Here is an 18,295-nt window from a genome sequence, read left to right on the forward strand (position 1 = left end):
GAAATAGATTCATTACAGCCTAAGAAAAAAACAGTATAGCAGGCTAATGCTGAACCAGAACCAATGCATCACTAGCTGGTGGTGAAACTGAATCTTTGTGATGTCACTACTGCTGTAGAAACCAAGAGTCAACACAGCAAACATGAAATATGGCAACAGAAGAGCAGGAAAAGTTGAGTGAGGAGGCAACATCAAGTCTGGCAGGGTCATCATCTCAATAGCTTAACTGACAGAAGAACACTTTATAGGCCTGGGTACAGCTCTATCGTCAATCTGCAAAGATGTCTCAGGAAGTTGACTGGCTATGTAACCAGGCAGGCATGTGTCAAGTAGACCTCTCTACAAACCTGAAGGACCAGGACCAGGACCACAAGGTGATCTTTTTTGTTGATGTCTCCAGCCTCAGATCCAAAAGCAAAGAAAGATGCAAGCTAACATCTCTGAATATTCAAATGAACTTGATCTAACAAATAAGGAGGAACAGGAGGTCATCGTAATAAAAGACTACAAGAAGCAAGATCATTCTAAGGAGCAGTTTGCCTGCTGAAGGAGCAGTTTGTCTTTTTAAATATGGTTTAGCTGATGAACTAAGCATTGTGATCTGGCTCAACAGTGACCTTCAGAAATATACAGTTGGATTCCAGCAGGCACTGGCTCCTTCAGATAATCTACAAAAATGCAGACAAGACCCTTGTGGTAAGCTACCATCTCCCAAGGCATCTCATGAGAGGATAACTCAGGGACTACTAATGGTGAAATGTCTTCTTAAGGCCTAGCAAGAGAAGATAAGGGACAATCCTGGCCTCAAAGTCTACTATTTATATCACTTCAGTGTGAAAAGCCCCCAAATCTGAAGCTATGCAGGTAACAGGAATGAACTCAAATGCTCCTTTTCCCTTGTCTTTTCCAGAGCCATGCATTTCACTTTTCATTGCTGTAAACTGCATGGCTTGAGATTTTGGGTCCTGGAACCCTGTTTTAAGTGGAGCAAATGCTAGACTTGACTTATCCATTGAGCAGTGTTTTTCTGAGGTTTGTACAAAGATGATTGAGATTTGCATCCTTCTTTTTCCTTCAAGAAAACCTTGAGAAAAGCTATCCTTTCTGCATGTAAATGATGAGGATCTAAAGAAGCTTCCTCTGCTAGCTGAAAAATGGACAAGAAGGGCTACAGCATGAGGGATATTCTCCAGGAAGTAATGAGGTACTTTGGAAACCAATAAATTGATGCCTCTGTGGGAAACATAACTTGTTGCGGACTGATGGACTGGATCCTTAATAATCTCCAAGGAAGTGCCAACTCCTTCTCCCCCTCAAGTCACTTGGACCCAGCCAAAGTGCCCAAACCAGCTCTCTATTGGAGCAAAAAGAGAATGTTTGCAGATGACAGTGCTGCATTGAATTCAATAGGCTGTCATACACAAGCTGGGCAAGATCATCAATAAAAAAAAAATAAATAGAAAGGGCTACTTTATTAAGCATTTCATCAGAGTTTAAAAAAATAACTAGGCAACCAATAGTTAGAGGAATAAGCCTACCAAGGAGGTATATATGAAAAATTGGGTTGTGGGGTGGAAGGATAGTACATTGGAGGCATAAATGAGAACTAGGGTGGGTCTACCAGGGATGGTTGAAAGCCTTTCTAGGAAAGGACAGGCATGAGGATTTTTGATAGGGTACTGTCCTTAAACAGTGCTATAAAAATCCATAATCTAAACTCTATTTAAGACTATGTACTATCAACCATGACACAACTCAAGTGCTCTTGAGGACTTCAGGGATCTGGAGCATCTAAGGGAAAGGATATTCCCAGGGGCTGTGATTGTCTGTTTTTCTTCACTTAAAAAAAATCACCCCTGGTTTCCAGTCCTTTACATGTAAAACAAGCTCTGTACACTTAGCTGTCCCCAAGCCCCCATGTCATTAGGCACTTGGAGCTGTTACAGTGTCCTGCCGCTGAGATGTATGGGTAGAGATGGGCGCCTACCAAATCCCTTGTTTAGGTTGTAGGGTGCCTTGCCCAAGCTGAGGCTATGATGCTATGTAGGAGGGATGCTACGTCTGGGGGCATTTTTGAACATGGAGCCAGGCTTGTTGGAACTTCCCATATGTCCTGTCTGTGTCAGTATTTTTATTCTAACCAACAGTGTACTGGCAGGGCAGTGCCAAGGCACCGGTTCAAAAAAGTTCTTGCTCTGGGCAGCTCATCTGGGTAAGTCATCCTGGTGACTTGCACTGGTGCTGGCTGTCTTTACTGGATGCATGTCTGTGCTGCTCCATCCATGTCTAGACAATGCCTGGATCTGTCCTTGTTGCAGCAGTGAAACCCTAAAGTAGGGGTGTACACTTCCCCCTTCATCAAGGGTTACCTGCCAGCTGCACTGCCCAGAGGAAGGCTGCCACCAGTAGGAGCAGCTCTGGTCAGACATGAGCTCTCAACACTTCCACAAGGGGGAGACTGGACCATGCATGCAAATGTATACATAGATTAATTAATCGATGTACAGCAAAGGCACGGAACTCTGTGTGGCTTTTCACAGCTATTTTCACTGAACAAAGTGGTCTACTAAAAATGATGTCGAGGGCTCTATGTTGTGCATCCCTGTCCCAAAACTTTTTTTCTGTGCTGCCTATGAGTCTGCATAGTATAAATATCTCCTTAGAAGCAGACAAGCCCAGAAGACTGCAGAACTGGCTTGCAGGGCATCCCTTAGAGCTGTAGATACTAGATGTCTGGGCCTTGTCTCTCCAGGGGCAAACTGTTGTAGATAGGACCTACAGAAACTGCCCAGGAATGGATTAACCTGCCTGGCACTAATGGCACTTTCCACTCCTACTGGCTGTGGGGAATGGAAGGTGTAGTGGTGTAGCTCTGCAGATTATTTCTAACATTGCTGGCAGCTTCCTCCTGCTGCAGGGCGCTTACAAGTGGTTCAGGAGATGTTGCATTTTCATAGGTGCCCTGGGAAGGAGGGCTGTTGTCTGTATAGCAGAAGGAAGAGTAGGAAAGGAGAAGGAGTTTGTTGGAGAGTGAGGCCCGTTTAAATACTGTAAAAAACTCCTCCCCTCAATTTAATGTAATTTGTTTATCTGTCTACACTTTAAAAGGGCATAATTCATGAAAACATATCAAATCAGTAATTATTTATCTATATAATAGGGCATAACCTACAACATATTTCTGAACAGAAACACAGTAGTAGCTCTGAAGTACAGTAGCTCAAAAAGCATTTAAATCATAGACTCATAGAGACGAATCATTCCTATCCAAACCATTCTATACAAATCCACTGTCTAATCTATTAGCAAAACTACACATTAAACCCTGACACACCACAAGGTACAACTTCCTAATCTGCCACAGGTAAAGCAGGACCATGGCAGCCAACATTCTGCTGCTGCTGCAAAGATTATTAACAAAAAAAGTCTCGAGAGATGCAAGGAGGAGAGCCACACTATTTTTTTTTATTTGTGGCATCCCAAAAGGACTTTATTTGTGGCCCAACCTTATCAGTATTTTCATTTAATTTATTCTTTCTCCATGAAATACTCACCCAGTCACACAACAGACAACTGTGCCTCATGAAACGTAAAAGTAGATGATGATTATTCTCAACGGCTATTCTTTCTACCAGTGGACTTTTTGGTTGTGCTTTCCAGGTGGTCTGTCTTCAGCCCCACAGTGCTATCTAGGAAGCCAAGTTCCAACACCTTCTCTCTGCAATATGTGCTGGAGAAGCTGGTATCCAGTTTCAGTGGCTCATGCCCCCAGGTGTCCAGTCCTTCCTTGCTGTGCTGTTAGCCTTGCAGAAAGCTACTTCATATTGATGCAATGATTCCCATATAGAATGGGAAATACTGGTGTAAGAAAGCTTTACACTGGTATGTCTAGGTCCACATTAGATGTACTGGCATGTCTAGTGGTTAGCTGTGTTAGTCTCTAAAGTGTAACCCTGCCTTATCTTCTGCCTGACTTCAGACTAATTAGCTGAGAGAGGCCTGACCTTTCATAGACAACAACCAACTTTTCTATACACGAGGTCTCCCTCAAGACCTCGCTGGACGGCTATTCTTCCACCGTGGCTTCTTCAGGATCTAGAAACTGGTTTCGCTGAACCAGACTATGGAAAATGCCAATAAAGAAGACTTCCTCATTGAACTGCTTCCAAGTAACACCCACCCTTAGTGTACAGGGGATGGAAGTCTCATTCTTACAAGGGTTTGGCTCTTGTTGTCAGCCATGCATTGTAGCTCAACTATGCACTCCAGGAATTGAAAGCCATTCTATAATCCCAATATTATTTTCTTATCTCAAGCAAGTCCTGTTGGACCCACTTCTAACCTCTGTCATTAGGTCCTGTCCCACTAGCACCCACCAGCTTCCCCTCACCCCTCTCTCAATTCAGTTTCTAGGCTGTTGGCTTCCTGTAAACATCTGTATGTACTCAGGCTCAATACTATTCACTTCTTTACTCTTGTGTTCTAACATAACACCAAGCACTAGGATTTACTGCCACTTGTGGATGATGAGGACCCTGGTTAAACAGTCTTTACTTCAGCTTGGTTCCACCAGTTATAAACTAGAGAGCTTTGCATGATGCCTGGATAGACTTGTTATTGGCCTGGCTTTCGGCATTTCCCAGTGTTCTGAGGTTCTGTCTGCCATCGCTCCTTACAAGCTCATCTTGGATTCCCAACCTGAGGCCCCACAAATTTACAAGACTGGCAGGGAGGTTCACTAACAGCATATGAGGAAGAAACTCCCTGATCTCAGTTCCAGTCTCCAATCCAGGCCCAACTGGCATTGTAACTGGAGAGAAAACCCAGTTTGATCTTTTCAGAATCCAGTTGGAGCATGCCCACTGTAGACATAATCTGCCAGAAGTTTGCTGTGGAGCTCTACCACAAAGACATCCATCTTCTCCAGAGATCCAGGATGGGGGATATTTTATAAAGGGGAGTGTAATAGAACTAAATTAGATGAAAAAAGGGAAAATACTTTGTAGGGAGAAATCCTTAACTGGTAGAGAGGTTTATCAAACAATAAAAAAAATATTTTCCACATATGACTGCTATGGTTGTATAATTTTTCAACACTCTGCTAGTAAGAGCTTCAGGAAAGTTTGCATGGGCCAGGTTTTACATCTCATTTGCACAGCCACTGTGTTTTTATTGGTTTTATTTCAAGAGTTAAAGGGGAAAAGGAAAAAACAGGCAGATTCTGTATTTGTAAGAATGAAAGAAAAAGGGGAAGCAATGGGGAAAAAGCAGAAGACAGAAAAAGTGCCAAAGGAAGAGAAACAGAAGTTTCTCAACCCTAAAGGTGGTTTTTTTTTTTTTTTTACCATTACAGGCTGTTGGTGAGCTATTCTTTGTTTTATTGCTATTTGACAGATGACACTGTAAAATGATCAAACTGTTTCTGTCAAACTCGCTCTTCTAACCAGAAGCTAATAACTTTGTGCTAAATTAGCATTACATTAAGGTGTCACTTCATTTGGGTATGTTACTCATGATTCACATTTTGAAAAAGCTGGGGCAGCCGAAGTTCCAAGTCCCTTGCAGCAGGTTGGGTCGAGGCAACTAGGGACATGGAACAATTACCAAAGCAGCTCAACTCCCCAAAGGGAGGCATATCAAGTATCCTCTTGTCCAGCATACAGAGGGTCTTGCACAAGGCTGGGTTCAGTATAGAAGGCAGTTCCAGCAAAACCAACTAGAGCTTTAAGTATATTTCTGCCAGTGAATGTGAGTACTCCAAACAGGCCTTAGCCAAGCTGCCCAATTCAGCTATGGAACAGTTTGACAATATAGATCAGGTCAACAAGCGATTTATTGACCAACTGGTAAAATCTGTGATGAAGATGTCTCTCTTCATGGCCAAAGACAGTGGCACTGACTTAGCTATAGCTGACTTGTCAGAGGGGCCCAATGCATTTGGTGCCTCATCTGCAAAAATTCAAACAATGACCAGGAAAGCTTCAAAATCAAAACAGAGTAGAAACCACTTGCAGGTTCATCTTCAAGTTGTCAAGCGACAGTGACCAACCAGAATGCCAACAGCAGCTCGCAAATAAAGAATCATACAATCACAGAAAGTTAGGATTGTAAGGGACCTCAGGAGATCATTTAGTCCAACCCCCTGCTCAAAGCAGGACCAGCCCCAACTAAATAATTCCAGCCAGGACTTTTTCTAGTTGGGTCTTAAAAACCTCTAAGGATGGAGATTCCACCACTTCTCTAGGTAACTTGTTCCAGTATTTCACCATCTTCCTAGTGAGAGAGTTTTTTTCCTAATATTCAGCCTAAACCTCCCTTGCTGCAACTTGAGACCATTGCTCCTTGTTCTGTCATATGTCACCACTGAGAACAGTCCATCCTCTTTGGAATCAGCCTACAGGTAGTTAAAGGCTGTTATTAAATCTCCCCCTCAGTCTTCTCTTCTCCAAACTAAATAAGTCCAGTTCCCTCAGCCTCTTCTCATAAGTCATGTGCCCCTGCCCCTGAACCATTTTCGTTGCTCTCCGTTGGACTCTTTCTAACTTGTCCACATCCTTTCTATGGTGGGGGGCCCAAAACTGGGCACAGTACTCCAGATGTGGCTTCACCCATTTAGAACAGAGGAGAATAATTACTTTCCTTGATCTGCTGGCAACGATCCTAGTACTGCCGCCCAGTATGCTGTTAGCTTTCTTGACAACAAGAGCACGCTGCTGGCTCATATCCAGTTTACTGTCCATTGTAATCTGCAGGTCCTTTTCTGCAGAACTGATGCTTAGCCAGTCAGTCCCCAAGCTGTAGCAGTCCATGGGATTCTTCCATCCTAAAGGCAAGACTTTGCATTTGTCTTTGTTGAGCCTCATGAGATTTATTTTGGCTCAATCCTCCAATTTGTCTAGGTCACTCTGAATCCTAGCCCTACCCTCCAATGTATCTGCTTCAATCCCAGCTTGGTGTCATCTGCAAAATAGGAGGGTACAATCCATCACATTTTCCAGATTGTTAATGAAGATATATTGAACAAAACCAGCCCCAGGACCAACCCCAGGGGCACTCCACTTGATACCAATTGCCAACTAGACATTGATCCATCAATTACTATCCGTTGAGCCTGACAATCCAGCCAGCTTTCTATCCACCTTACAATCCATTCATCCAACCAACCCATACTTCCTCAGCTTGCTTGCAAGAATGCTGTGGGAGACTGTATCAAAAGCCTTACTGAAGTCAAGGTATATTATGTCCACTGCTTTCCACACATCCACAGAACCAGTTATCTCTCATCATAGAAAGCAGTCACATTGGCCTTGGTAAATCCATGCTGAATGTTCCCAGTCACCACCTTCTCCTCCAAGCAGGGCTGTCCCTAGGGGGGGATGAATCAGGATGACCGCCCCGGGTCCCGTGCTTTGGGGGGCCTGCAGAGTTGGGTGGAGCAGCACAGTGACTCCACACTGCTGCTGGCTTCACGTCCAGCCACTCAGCACCCCCCAGCTGTGGAATCTGCCACCGAATCCAGCATGTCCGGCCACTTGCTACCCCTCCCCCTGAATTTGTTGCCGGCTTCCTCGAGTCCGGGGAAGGGGCCCCGCACAGGCTGCTTTGCCCCAGGACCCGCACCCTGCTCGGGTTGTCTCTGCCTCCAAGTACTTAGAAATGGATCCTTTAAGGACCTGCTCCATGATTTTTTTGCAGTCTGAGGTGAGGCTGACTGGTCTGTAGTTCCCTACATCCTCCTTCTTCGCTTTCTTTAAGATGGGCACTATATTTGCCCTTTTCCAATCATCCGGGACCTCCTGCAATAGCCACTACTTTTCAAAGACGATGGCCAGCGGCTCTGCAATCACATTAGCCAACTCCCTCAGCACCCTGAGATACAGTGCGTGGGACCCCATGGATCTGTACACGTCCAGCTTTTCTAAACAGTCTCTAACCTGTTCTTTTACCACTGTTGGGTGCTCACCTCCTCCCCAAACTGTGATGCCAGGTACAGTAGTTTGGTAGTTGACCTTGCCTGTGATGACTTGAGGTAAAAAAAAGTATTGAATACTTCAGCCTTTTCTTCATCATCTGTCACTAGGTTCCCACCCCCATTCAGTAAGGGCCCCACACTTTCCCTGACCTTCCTCTTGTTGCTGACATACTTGTAGAAACCCTTCTTGTTACCCTTCACATCCCTGGCTAGCTGCAACTCCAATTGCACTTTGGCCTTCCCGACTTCATCCCTGCATGGCTCAGCAATATTCTTGTACTCTTCCTGAGTTGTTTGTCTAAGTTTCCACTTCTTGTAAGCTTTCTTTTGTGTTTAGTCTCACCAAAGAGATCTCTGCTAAGCTGAGCTGGTTGCTTGCCACATCTTTTATTCTTCCTGCACGTCGGGATGGCTTGTCCCTGCTCCCCCTGTAAGGTTTCTTTAAAATACAGCCAGCTCTTCTGGGCTCCTTTCTTCCTCAGACTGTCCTCCAAGGGGGTCCTGTCCATCAGTTCCCTGAAGGAGTCAAAGCCTGCTTTTCTGAACTCCAGGGTCTATACTCTGGACTTCAGAAGTGCAGAGCTTCAGGCTATGCTCCAGTGGACGGTTGCTTCCGAGTTCAGTATGCTCAACCTGTCATTTATACATGGAAATAACAAGACTCTGAAGAAGCTTTCTCTGCTAGCTGGAAAAGCAGCTAAGAAGGGCTACAGCATGGGGGATATTCTCCAGGTAATGAGGTATTTTGAAAAACAACAGATTGATGCTGGTGTGGGAAATGTAATTCCCTGTGGACTGATGGATTGGATGCCTATTAACCTCCAAGGAAGTGCCAACTCCTTCTTCCTCTCAAGTCTCTTTGACCCAGTCAAAGGGCCCAAATCAGTTCACTACTGGAGCAACAAATGAACACACTTGCAAATGACAGCTCTTCATTGAATTCAATAGGCTGTCGTTTGGACTTCTCTTTTGCAAAACCTTACAGATTACCTCTGAGAATAAAGGGAATCATGTAGATTCAACCATCATAAGAAAAATTTTGAACACTGTACAGACAAATGCCTTCTTGATCCAATTTTCTAAAAAGTGTCTTGCTTAGAGGGATGCTGGACATGTTCTCTTTTGCCAGAACAGAACCTCAGCTCATCACCTAAGAACTAAAGGAAACACTTGCTGTCCCAGGTGTGTCAAACTCATCAGGTCCCAGGGGCCAGGTGAGAGTCACTGGGCTGGTGTGTGGGCCAGATTTCACTTTGCTAAGATTGACTCCTCAAAAAATGGTGTGAGTGGAGACTGGGCTTGTTTTATCTGGTGCTTGTCTGCCTACTTGTTTATTTCCAGATGCTTGTTACTGAGTTTTATGAATTGTTCCCATTTAGTTACTGAACCTGCTCGCTATGATGAGGATATCAAGGATTGGTTTCTGCCTCGTACAATAACCCATTCATCTCAGACATCTGAATGGTTTCTGTGGGAACTTGGGAGCTCAGCTCCCTTTAGAATGGAAAATTTTTATTTACATTCTGTGGATAAATATTGCTCCCGACTATCACAGGGAGTGGACTTCGCACCTGTACCAGAGTATTAGCTCAAGTTCCTTGTGACACTAGGGTCACCCCTCTCTTTAAGGGATATAGGACATAGGGCCAGAGCAATTGCATTTAGGTATCATACCCTTCAGATTATAAAGGCCACAAAATGGCTCAATTGAGGGAGAGTTGCAGGTGACATGCTGGGGATCTACTATAAGATCTTGAAAAAGGCTAGAAAGGAGCAGGGGGAGGGGAGGATCTCCTTTCAGTAGCAGGACAGGAAAAGGAAAACCCTCTGTGGGCCATAGTAGGCATAGGTTTGGTTTTGATATTTTGCCACTGCTTTAAGATGAAGAATAAAACTGGACTCCAAAAGAGGTTTGGGCATAAAAGCATGTCCTTCCTGGGCTGGGGAAGCAGATTTGCAGTGCGTATGTCTACACTCAGGTTAGCTTAAAGCAAGTGAAAGCAGGAGCACTGTGAAACAGCACTTGAGCTGCTGTGTCCGCAGTAACATTGCACTCACTTGTGTGGGTTGCATGGTTCTCTGTGTTGCAGTAAGCAAGCTGCTCTATCATTATCATTATGGGATAACTTGCCTGTCCTTTTTGGGCACATAGTGGAGGGAGAGCTATGGGTGGCACTGGAGGACTGGCAATGCATAGGTGCAACTAGCCAGCATTCATGTTTTAGGGCTGGTATGTTAGCAGCAGATGAGTTGTGCTTTATCCTGCACCCTTCTTAGTACAGGTAGCGTGGTTAGAATCCCACTGCACTCAAGTTAAGGGCTCTTAGGTGCAGACAGGAGTTGTGTTAGGGGGCCTGCATGACTTATAACTCCCAGTAATTTTTCAGTGCAGCCAGGCCCACTCCACTTACTCTGTGAAGACAGCTGGACTTCATTTACTCCGTAAATCTTTTTATCCTCTGATGGATCACAAAACAGCCAGTAGAGATTTAATTTTTGTTCCCAGTTGTAATGACACAATCACAGGACTGTTTCTGGCCTAGCCACCTGAACCCCGATAGTTAAAATCCCATCTGTATGGGAGGTGTGTGAAGAGTGAGATTTCATGTACAGTTTACCTGTGATCTTTAGGGACCCTGTGACTCAAGCTTGGGTGTGAGAGGGGCTGGTAGGATTTTAAAAATGCAGTTCTAAATTCATAGGGCCAAATCCATCCTGTTTAGGGCTCATCTCAGCTCTGACCATCAATAGGAGTAGGAAGTAAAGTTGTAAACAAATTTTAGACTCACAAAATTAATTGGAGTTCATGCACCTCATTACTGTCATTTCATAGTTTTTTCCTTCCTCCAAACATGATGAGATATGCTAAAAATCCTCCAGCTCCAGGTCAGTCCCTGCTTTCCTTTTTCATGTCCTTGTGACAAGGTATTCAACAGAATTTGCAGATTTGTTGGAATCTGACAGGGCTGCACTATGAGTGCTTCTGCTGTGGCATCAACCTTGTAACCCCTGTGCTATCAACCATGTACTATGTACATGGAAGTGATTTTTCAACCTCTTTTCTTTCTCATAAGGCTACAGAAATAGACTTGGTGGGGTCACTTCCCCCATAAATCTCATGTCTATCAAAGAAATGGGGAGTGGTAATGGTGGCCTCCCATCTCACCTGAAGATGGGATACCTGTGGGTTAGGGTTAGCTACCCCTTCTCTCTCAGGCTCTGAGGGCATAGCTTGTGGCCATTATTTCATTATGCTGTTTGCCCCCATCTCTGATCCTCTCCCATTGTCTCTTGTGCTTGCTTCTTTTTGCACAAACATTTTTACATTTGAATTTCTGTGTTAACTCTTGACTCTATTTATCACTGTCTTGTCTAAGTAGAATAATAATCTGATCATTTCACAATGATCCAACAAATTCACAGTGTTTGAGGCAGCAAATGAGGCCATTGCTGGTTGAGATGCTTATTTTGATATAAGTGGAGTTGTATATTTTTGGCTCTAATAATCCAAAGTGCTGTTAATAAAGCAGGAAATAAATGTCTTAAAACATAGAATTTGTGTTAGAGGCTCTTTAGTCTCTACGGTGGGTTTTAAAGACAGGAGGAGGAGATATCTAGGATCACAGCTCCCATTAGGTCTGTAGCCTGGTGCTGGAACCCAAGAGAGTTAGGTTTTGTACTGATATTTGACAGAAGTTCAGTGCAAGTTGGCATCTGATTCTTCTGGGTCTGTTAAATCCCAGCTCATATGTACATCTGCTACCTATCAGATGAAATTTGATCTTCTCAATAAGTTTTTTCTGATGTACTGTAATGCAGTTGTCTCTGTGTAGAACTTGTCTATTCCTCGCTGATATGCTGTGTGGGGAGAAGGGACAGGACTCTACTGCAGTGAATGTAAAGGGTATCATTGTACTGAGACCTGTGCACAATCTGGGGACCCTCGGGTTTTCTCTGGGTCTTCAGCTCACAAAGTCAGCACAGTCACCATGCTCTGGCCTGTTATTTGCCACTATGGACTGTAGCAGCTGACTAAACTGTCCAAAAATAAGTGCTTATGCTACTGTGCCAAAAGGTGATTCTCATTTTGCCCAAGAGGTAAAGCCATGAGTTTTTGAAGCAGAAAAGTCTCCTTTCCTGCCTCAATTTTCTCTAGGAAACCCTGAAGGCAGGAGCATGATAACCAGTAAGTACTGGGTGATGCTTATGCTGTTACAATATAAATACGTCTTTATCCCTGGATTCTCCTTTGGGCTATGCAGGGAGACACACTGACAAGAAATCCCAGCAGGATGTTGGACAGAGCATCCATATGCAAGCAAAGGGGATTGGCATATGACTTCTAAAATATCCTTTAGTAGGAATGCCAGGCTATACCAAAACCCGTCTGGCAGCTGCTCTTCTCTTATGCGAGCCAAACCCCCATCTCCCCTTGGGTGTTAAGAACATTGGTGCTTTGTAAGTGTTGCTAACATGGCAGGCAGGAAGAGGCTCTGCCCAGTGTTCAAATAGTGCCATCTTATTAACTCACTGTAGTACTGGACCAGGTAGTTCTTTTTCAGACCCTGTGCAGTGTCAAAGCAAGGATTTATCTCCCTCTCTGTCAAATGGTATAGGATCAAAGGCAGCCTGTGCTGGCACTGGTCCCTCCCGCAGGCTGAGTGCAGTGACCACATACCATGCATGTCTTACTGGTATGAAGAGTGAGGATCATCTCAGTAAAACATTGTATTTTTTCCAGCCTCTTGTCATCACAGAAGAATTACTGTAATGTGAACCTTTTTGCGTGACAGCATATCACTTCTATATGCTCCTGGACTTGGTGCCAAATTCCTTCTCTGGAGGGGGGAGCTGGATGATGACTGAAAATAGTGGGCAAGAGCATGTACCGTTCCCTTAGCACGTAACCCCTCACAGCATCTTTGCAAGGGCCCGGACAATTTGTCCCTCAGCACGGTGACGACAATCCTTCCGGCTCCTTCAGTTGCAGCCTTGATCAGTGAACATCCGGTTTGAAATACCAAGATTCCCTTGAGCCGCCGGCTCCACTTCTAGTAGGGCTGACTCATACTTTTGTTATTCCAAGCTGGGTCACAGGATTGATTCTCTAAGAGTCTTTTAGATGAGAGCTCAACCTTGCTGCCTTTCGCGCTGCGCCGGGGAACATTTTGTAACAGGAAGGGCTTGTCTTTGGTTTTAGTCAGCATTTCCAGTCACACCAGTTCTGAGTGCCATGTGCTGCCTATCCATGTGGCTGCTGTGTTACACCCGGGAAGCGACTGCACAGTTGTTAGTAAAACACTATGGGGTTTGTTTTGGTCAAACATGGTGAAGTAGTGCCAGTTATGGTAACTATCTCATGTGCCATCCATCGGTGCTGCCATCAAATGGCTCTTTGCACTGGAATGTGGACTTTAACTCCTCTGCTGAGAACAGAGGTTTGAAGCCACCTTTTCTCTGGAAAGATGTAGCTACTTCCTCCCTCAAGGAGCAGGTGGTGGTAGTCGGAGGTGTAGTGTGTCCTGCACCTTCAGAATGCAGTCAGGAAATCAGAATTTGCCTTTGGCATATAGGAGGCAGATGTCTAAATGATGTAGAACAGTCTCTTCCCTGGGTTCACACATTGCTACAAAGCAATGAATTGTTCACAGGGCAATCAATGGGTACCGCAGTGTGTGAAATCCCCTGGATGCAGTGAGAGCAGACTTGGTTCAGTGGAGTCACCCCAGGAATGGAGTCAGCCTAATGCCTCCCAGTATGGATGTTCTGGATACCTCAGTCCCCTACACCTGTGCTTTTATCTCTTGTTAGAGTACATACTGGCAGCTGAGCATGTGTCCTAGCTCTCTGAAGTGTCCAAGTGTCCCATCTGCCCATAATCCATGTTCAAAGTCCTTATACAAGCACTTATGAAAGAGCAGAACATGAGCTGTTGAGCTCGTCTGAGGGAATAGGACAGGATCTTGTAGTTCTGTTTTCCACCTCCTTGCTTGTCCAGTTTTTGGTGAAGATCCAGCAAAATCTTGGGCTTCAGGCCCAGAGAGTCCTCCACTGCTATTGTCAGGATTCCCAAGTAGGAGGAAAGGAATTATGCAGGCCAAACTGGTGACTGTTTCAGACCATCATTGCAACTAATCTGCTCAAAATCTTGAGAGCTGCAAGCCTAGTAATTATGGTTGCTTATTTATAGAAATATAAATCATTACAAACTTGTTAACACTAAACTGTTGTTGTACACTTAATTCTTCTCTAGTCATGTAAAGCAAAACTGTGTCTGCAGAGCATAGGTGATAAGTCCTGGGGCACTGGTAACTGGCAGCATGTTCAGTTGTCTGTCTTGTTCTCTGTCTTGGCACGCTGCTCTCCAGCTTGGGCAGGGTGGGAAGAAAAAAGGGCAAAAGTCATTTCACTACTGCTAAGCCTCTCTGACTTAATGTAATGTGCCATTGATGGTTAGCTTTATTATCCTCCAGTCCTGGAAGGTGATGCTTGAATAATTTTTATTTGGAAGGTACTCCAGTTGTTCACTGTGAATTCTGGGTAGGGCAAATATGATACTACCTCCTTAACTCACAAGCTGGTTCCACTCTCAGATATTCTTCAGTCACCAAGCACTAAGCCCACCTCTCTCCTTCCCTTGGTGTAGACATGATGCCACACTGAATCAGAAAGCAAAAAATCAGCACACAAGGCTGAAGGAAATGAGTCTGCTGAGTCAATTTGGAACGAAAAGTGTAAGACTAGAGAGGCAGATAGGTTGGTGATGGGTCGGCTGAAAAATCTTATAGCTTCCAGATAAGCTGCCAGCTCCAGCATCAGCCCCACTAGCTGCCTCTGTTGTCAGTTGTGCCATCAACTGCAAAATTTCCACTGTAGTACCACACACAGCAACAAGTGCAGTTGTGGGGAGGTTTTGGTTTGACTTGTCAATGAACAGCTGTGTGGAGTGGAATATACAGGTATAATCTGTATCCTCCATCCCCGTAACATCCACACAACCTGAGCAGAAAGAGGTCACATCACCAAGGTATTCTTTGTGGGAGAACTGTTCAAGCAGTTATTTGTAGCAACATGGAGACTGCATTTTGAGGCTACTTGTTTTTGGGTTCAAAGGACTTCAGAAGGAGTAAGGATATTGCCACTTGTTTCACCAGCAGAGATCCTGGGGTTCCCTGTTTAAAAATTGCAAGTACTCTGATAAGAAACCCAAATTCTCTCATTAAAATATCCAAAATTGTGTTCTTCTACTATTAAAATGAAATGACACTGTATACAGAGAGATCAGCCAGGCAGTGTTTTATTGATATGTGTACAAGGTTAAAGCAATTTGGAGGGACTGGCGGGGTGGGCATTGGAGGAGTTTGTGGGTGGTTGTAGGGTTTGTGGGGGTATGAGGCTTGTGCAGGGGTTTGTGGTTTGTGGCTGGGTATGTGGGGGGGCTGCGTGTGGGGGCTGTGCAGGAGGGGGGGGCCCCCGCCCCCCCCCCCCCAGTGTGCAGCTCCCCCCACAGCTCATGGACTGTCCCCCGCAGCAGGGCCCACAGGTCCTGCCTCCACAGAAGCGGACTGGCTTTCCATGCATGCAGGGCCTGGCCTGGCATGAAATGTGGTCCCTGCGAGCAGCACTGGGCCCTGGCTGACAGCCCAAGTGGCCCGAAGATGCCTGAAGGTGCATGGTCCTGCACTGAGCTGGGCTGGGCTGGCGCAATGTGGCACAGGCAACACTGGGTGCCAGGTGGGCAGGACCGAGCCGTACTGCCCGGCTCTGTTGGGGGGGACTGTGCCCAGAAGTCCCTGAGCGTCTTGATGGCTGCTGCAGGGGGAGGCTGTGGGCCATGCAGGGCCAGGACAGGTGGGGGACCCACACCTCCTGAGAAGCCCGTCCCCTGCACCCACACAGCACCCCCCAGTCCAGGCCCCCCCACCTGCAGTCCCTTACTTACCTGGGACAGAGCCTGGTCCCACTGGGCTGCAGCCTGCACTGCTCCAGGCTGCCCTGCACATGGAGGCAGCATGCTTTAGCACCAGGGCAAGGGGCAGCCATAGTTTCAACAGCAGTGGTGGAGTGCAGGTACCAGAGTGTCTCTTTGGAGGACCCCAGCCTCATGGTCCTGGACCTGTGCCCTGACCCACTTTTTTCAGGGGGGAATGGGGGGGGGGGGTTGATACTTGGATTTCCAGATATCAAATTTTGAGCCCATGCTGCAAATATTTTTGTTCCCAGTGTGACTCTTGCCATGTCTCAAACTGCTTTGAGACGTGGCACGAGGCACATGTGGGCTCGTCTGGACGCACCCATCCTCTCTGTAACCACCCTTCAGGTAGTTGAAGGCTAATATTAAATCCCCCGTCAGTCTTTACTTCTCCAGACTAAATACGCCCAGTTCCCTTGCCCTTAGTAAGGTTTCTTTAAAATACAGCCAGTTCTCCTGGATTCCCTTCAGTGCCGGATTTAGGCTTAAGCTATTTATTAAGCTACAGCTTAGGGCCTCACAATATGAGAGACCTTTAAATAGGACAAAAACCCCAACAACTGGACATTTTCATTCTAACATGACAAAAATATACATATATATGGATCAAAAGGTATTATTCATATTGAGTTCATAAACTTGTGCAGAAGTAACAATAATTCATCTTAAAATGTCATGAAAATCCATTTTTTGTTGATTTTTGTGGATTATTTTTATCGTATGGGGCCTCTTAAACTGGACATAGTTTAGGGCCTCAGCATGTCATAATCTAGCACTGATTTCCTCCCTCCTCAAACTGGCCTCCCAGGAGATCCTGCCCATCTGTTCCCTGAGGGAATTGAAGTCTGCTGTTCTGACGTCCAGGGTCCTTACTGTGCTACTCTCCATCCTTCCTTTCCCCAGGATCCTGAACTCAATCATTTGGTGGTTGCTGCCACCTGAGTTGCCATCCACTGCTGTTCCCCACCAATTTGTCCCTGTTTTTGAGCAGCAGGTCAAGAAGAGCACAGCTCCTAGTTGGCCTCTTCAGCACTTGCACTAGGGAGTTGTCCCCAGCTCTCTCCAAAAACATCTGGGATTGCCTGAGCACTGCTGTATTGCCCTCCAACCAGATGTCAGGGTGACTGAACTCTCCCATGAAAACCAGGGCCTGTGATCAGGAAAATTCCTCTAGCTGTTTGAAGAAAACCTCATCCACCTCATCTTCCTGATGTCATGCTGAGGTCTATAGCAAACACCCACCACAACATCACCCTTATTCTCTCCCCTCTAACTGACCCAGAGACTTTCAACAGACCTGTCTCCAGTTTCGTACTGGAGCTCTGAGCAATCATACAGCAATTTTTCATAAAGAGCAGCTTCTCCTCTTCTCCCCACCTGTCCTAACACTAGTGAAAAGTAAAAAAAGAAATGAGATAATGAGTCTGAATCAAGTTGTGGGTAGAAATAGGCCCAGGTCTGGACATTTTGGGGAAGATCTGAATCATGTGATTTAGGCTCATCTACCATTCTTGTGCATTCAAGTCACAAAACTTGCATTACACCCAGTATCTGGGTACACTGTTTGTGAGTGACTGAGGTCATAAAAACTTAATTATCTCCTTCCGGGTGAAAGTGAGGGTTTGCTTACAAAAACTACTGGGAGGATGGGCTAAATCACAGGTGGGCAAAATATGGCCCGCGGGCTGGACCTGGCCTGCCAGTTGATTGTATTCAGCTTGTGGCTGTGCTGACAGCACTCTGCATGGGGCCAAGCCCTGCCCTGGGAAGCGTATACCATGCTCTGACCTGCACCTACCCTGCACCTGCCGACGGCCCTGGCCAGCGCACACAGCTTCCCAGCGGGGCTGCTCCCACTGCTGCTGCAGTTGCCTGGGTATTGCTTGGAGCCCTCCACCTCCAGCAGCTCCTCATCCTCCTGCTCCTGTTCCTGCTGTGCTGCTCCAGGCAGCAGGTAGTGTGGGGAAGCAGCAGCAGCTGTGGGATCATGTGCTGAGCACCATATGTCCAGCCCAGACTGTGGGGGGGCAAGCTGCAGCTGTGTGGCTTCTGCCCCAGTGCACAGGGCTCCAGCTCCCTTCCATCCCATTCTGCTGCCTGGCATGAGTAATAGCTACCTGCGGGCTGGGAAGCTGTGTGTACTGGCCGGGCTGGGGCAGGTGTATGTGGGAACACAGAGTGGGATGCCTTGGGTGGGAGCAGGCAAACCTCAGCCCCATACAGAGCACTGTGGGGACAGCTGCAGGGGTGGCAGGGAGGGGGCAGACCCCATCCTCCCCCAACTCCCCACCCCCCTTCCCGCACAATATACAAGACTTTATTTTAAGCTATTATGCAATCGCCTCTATATA

The 18,295-nt window shown here is 45.9% G+C and overlaps 1 protein-coding gene and 1 pseudogene across 1 annotated transcript in view; both read left to right on the forward strand.

The window, feature by feature from the left end:
• LOC112551108 overlaps positions 1-8,881 on the forward strand; it is a 12,236-nt pseudogene extending 3,355 nt beyond the window's left edge.
• The window catches only part of LOC102374992, a 372,914-nt gene that overhangs the window by 141,146 nt on the left and 213,473 nt on the right, over positions 1-18,295 (forward strand). The gene's annotated exons all lie outside the window — the stretch shown is intronic.

This window comes from Alligator sinensis, unplaced genomic scaffold (genome assembly GCF_000455745.1).
Source record: "Alligator sinensis unplaced genomic scaffold, ASM45574v1 scaffold694_1, whole genome shotgun sequence".
Lineage (NCBI taxonomy): Eukaryota > Metazoa > Chordata > Crocodylia > Alligatoridae > Alligator > Alligator sinensis.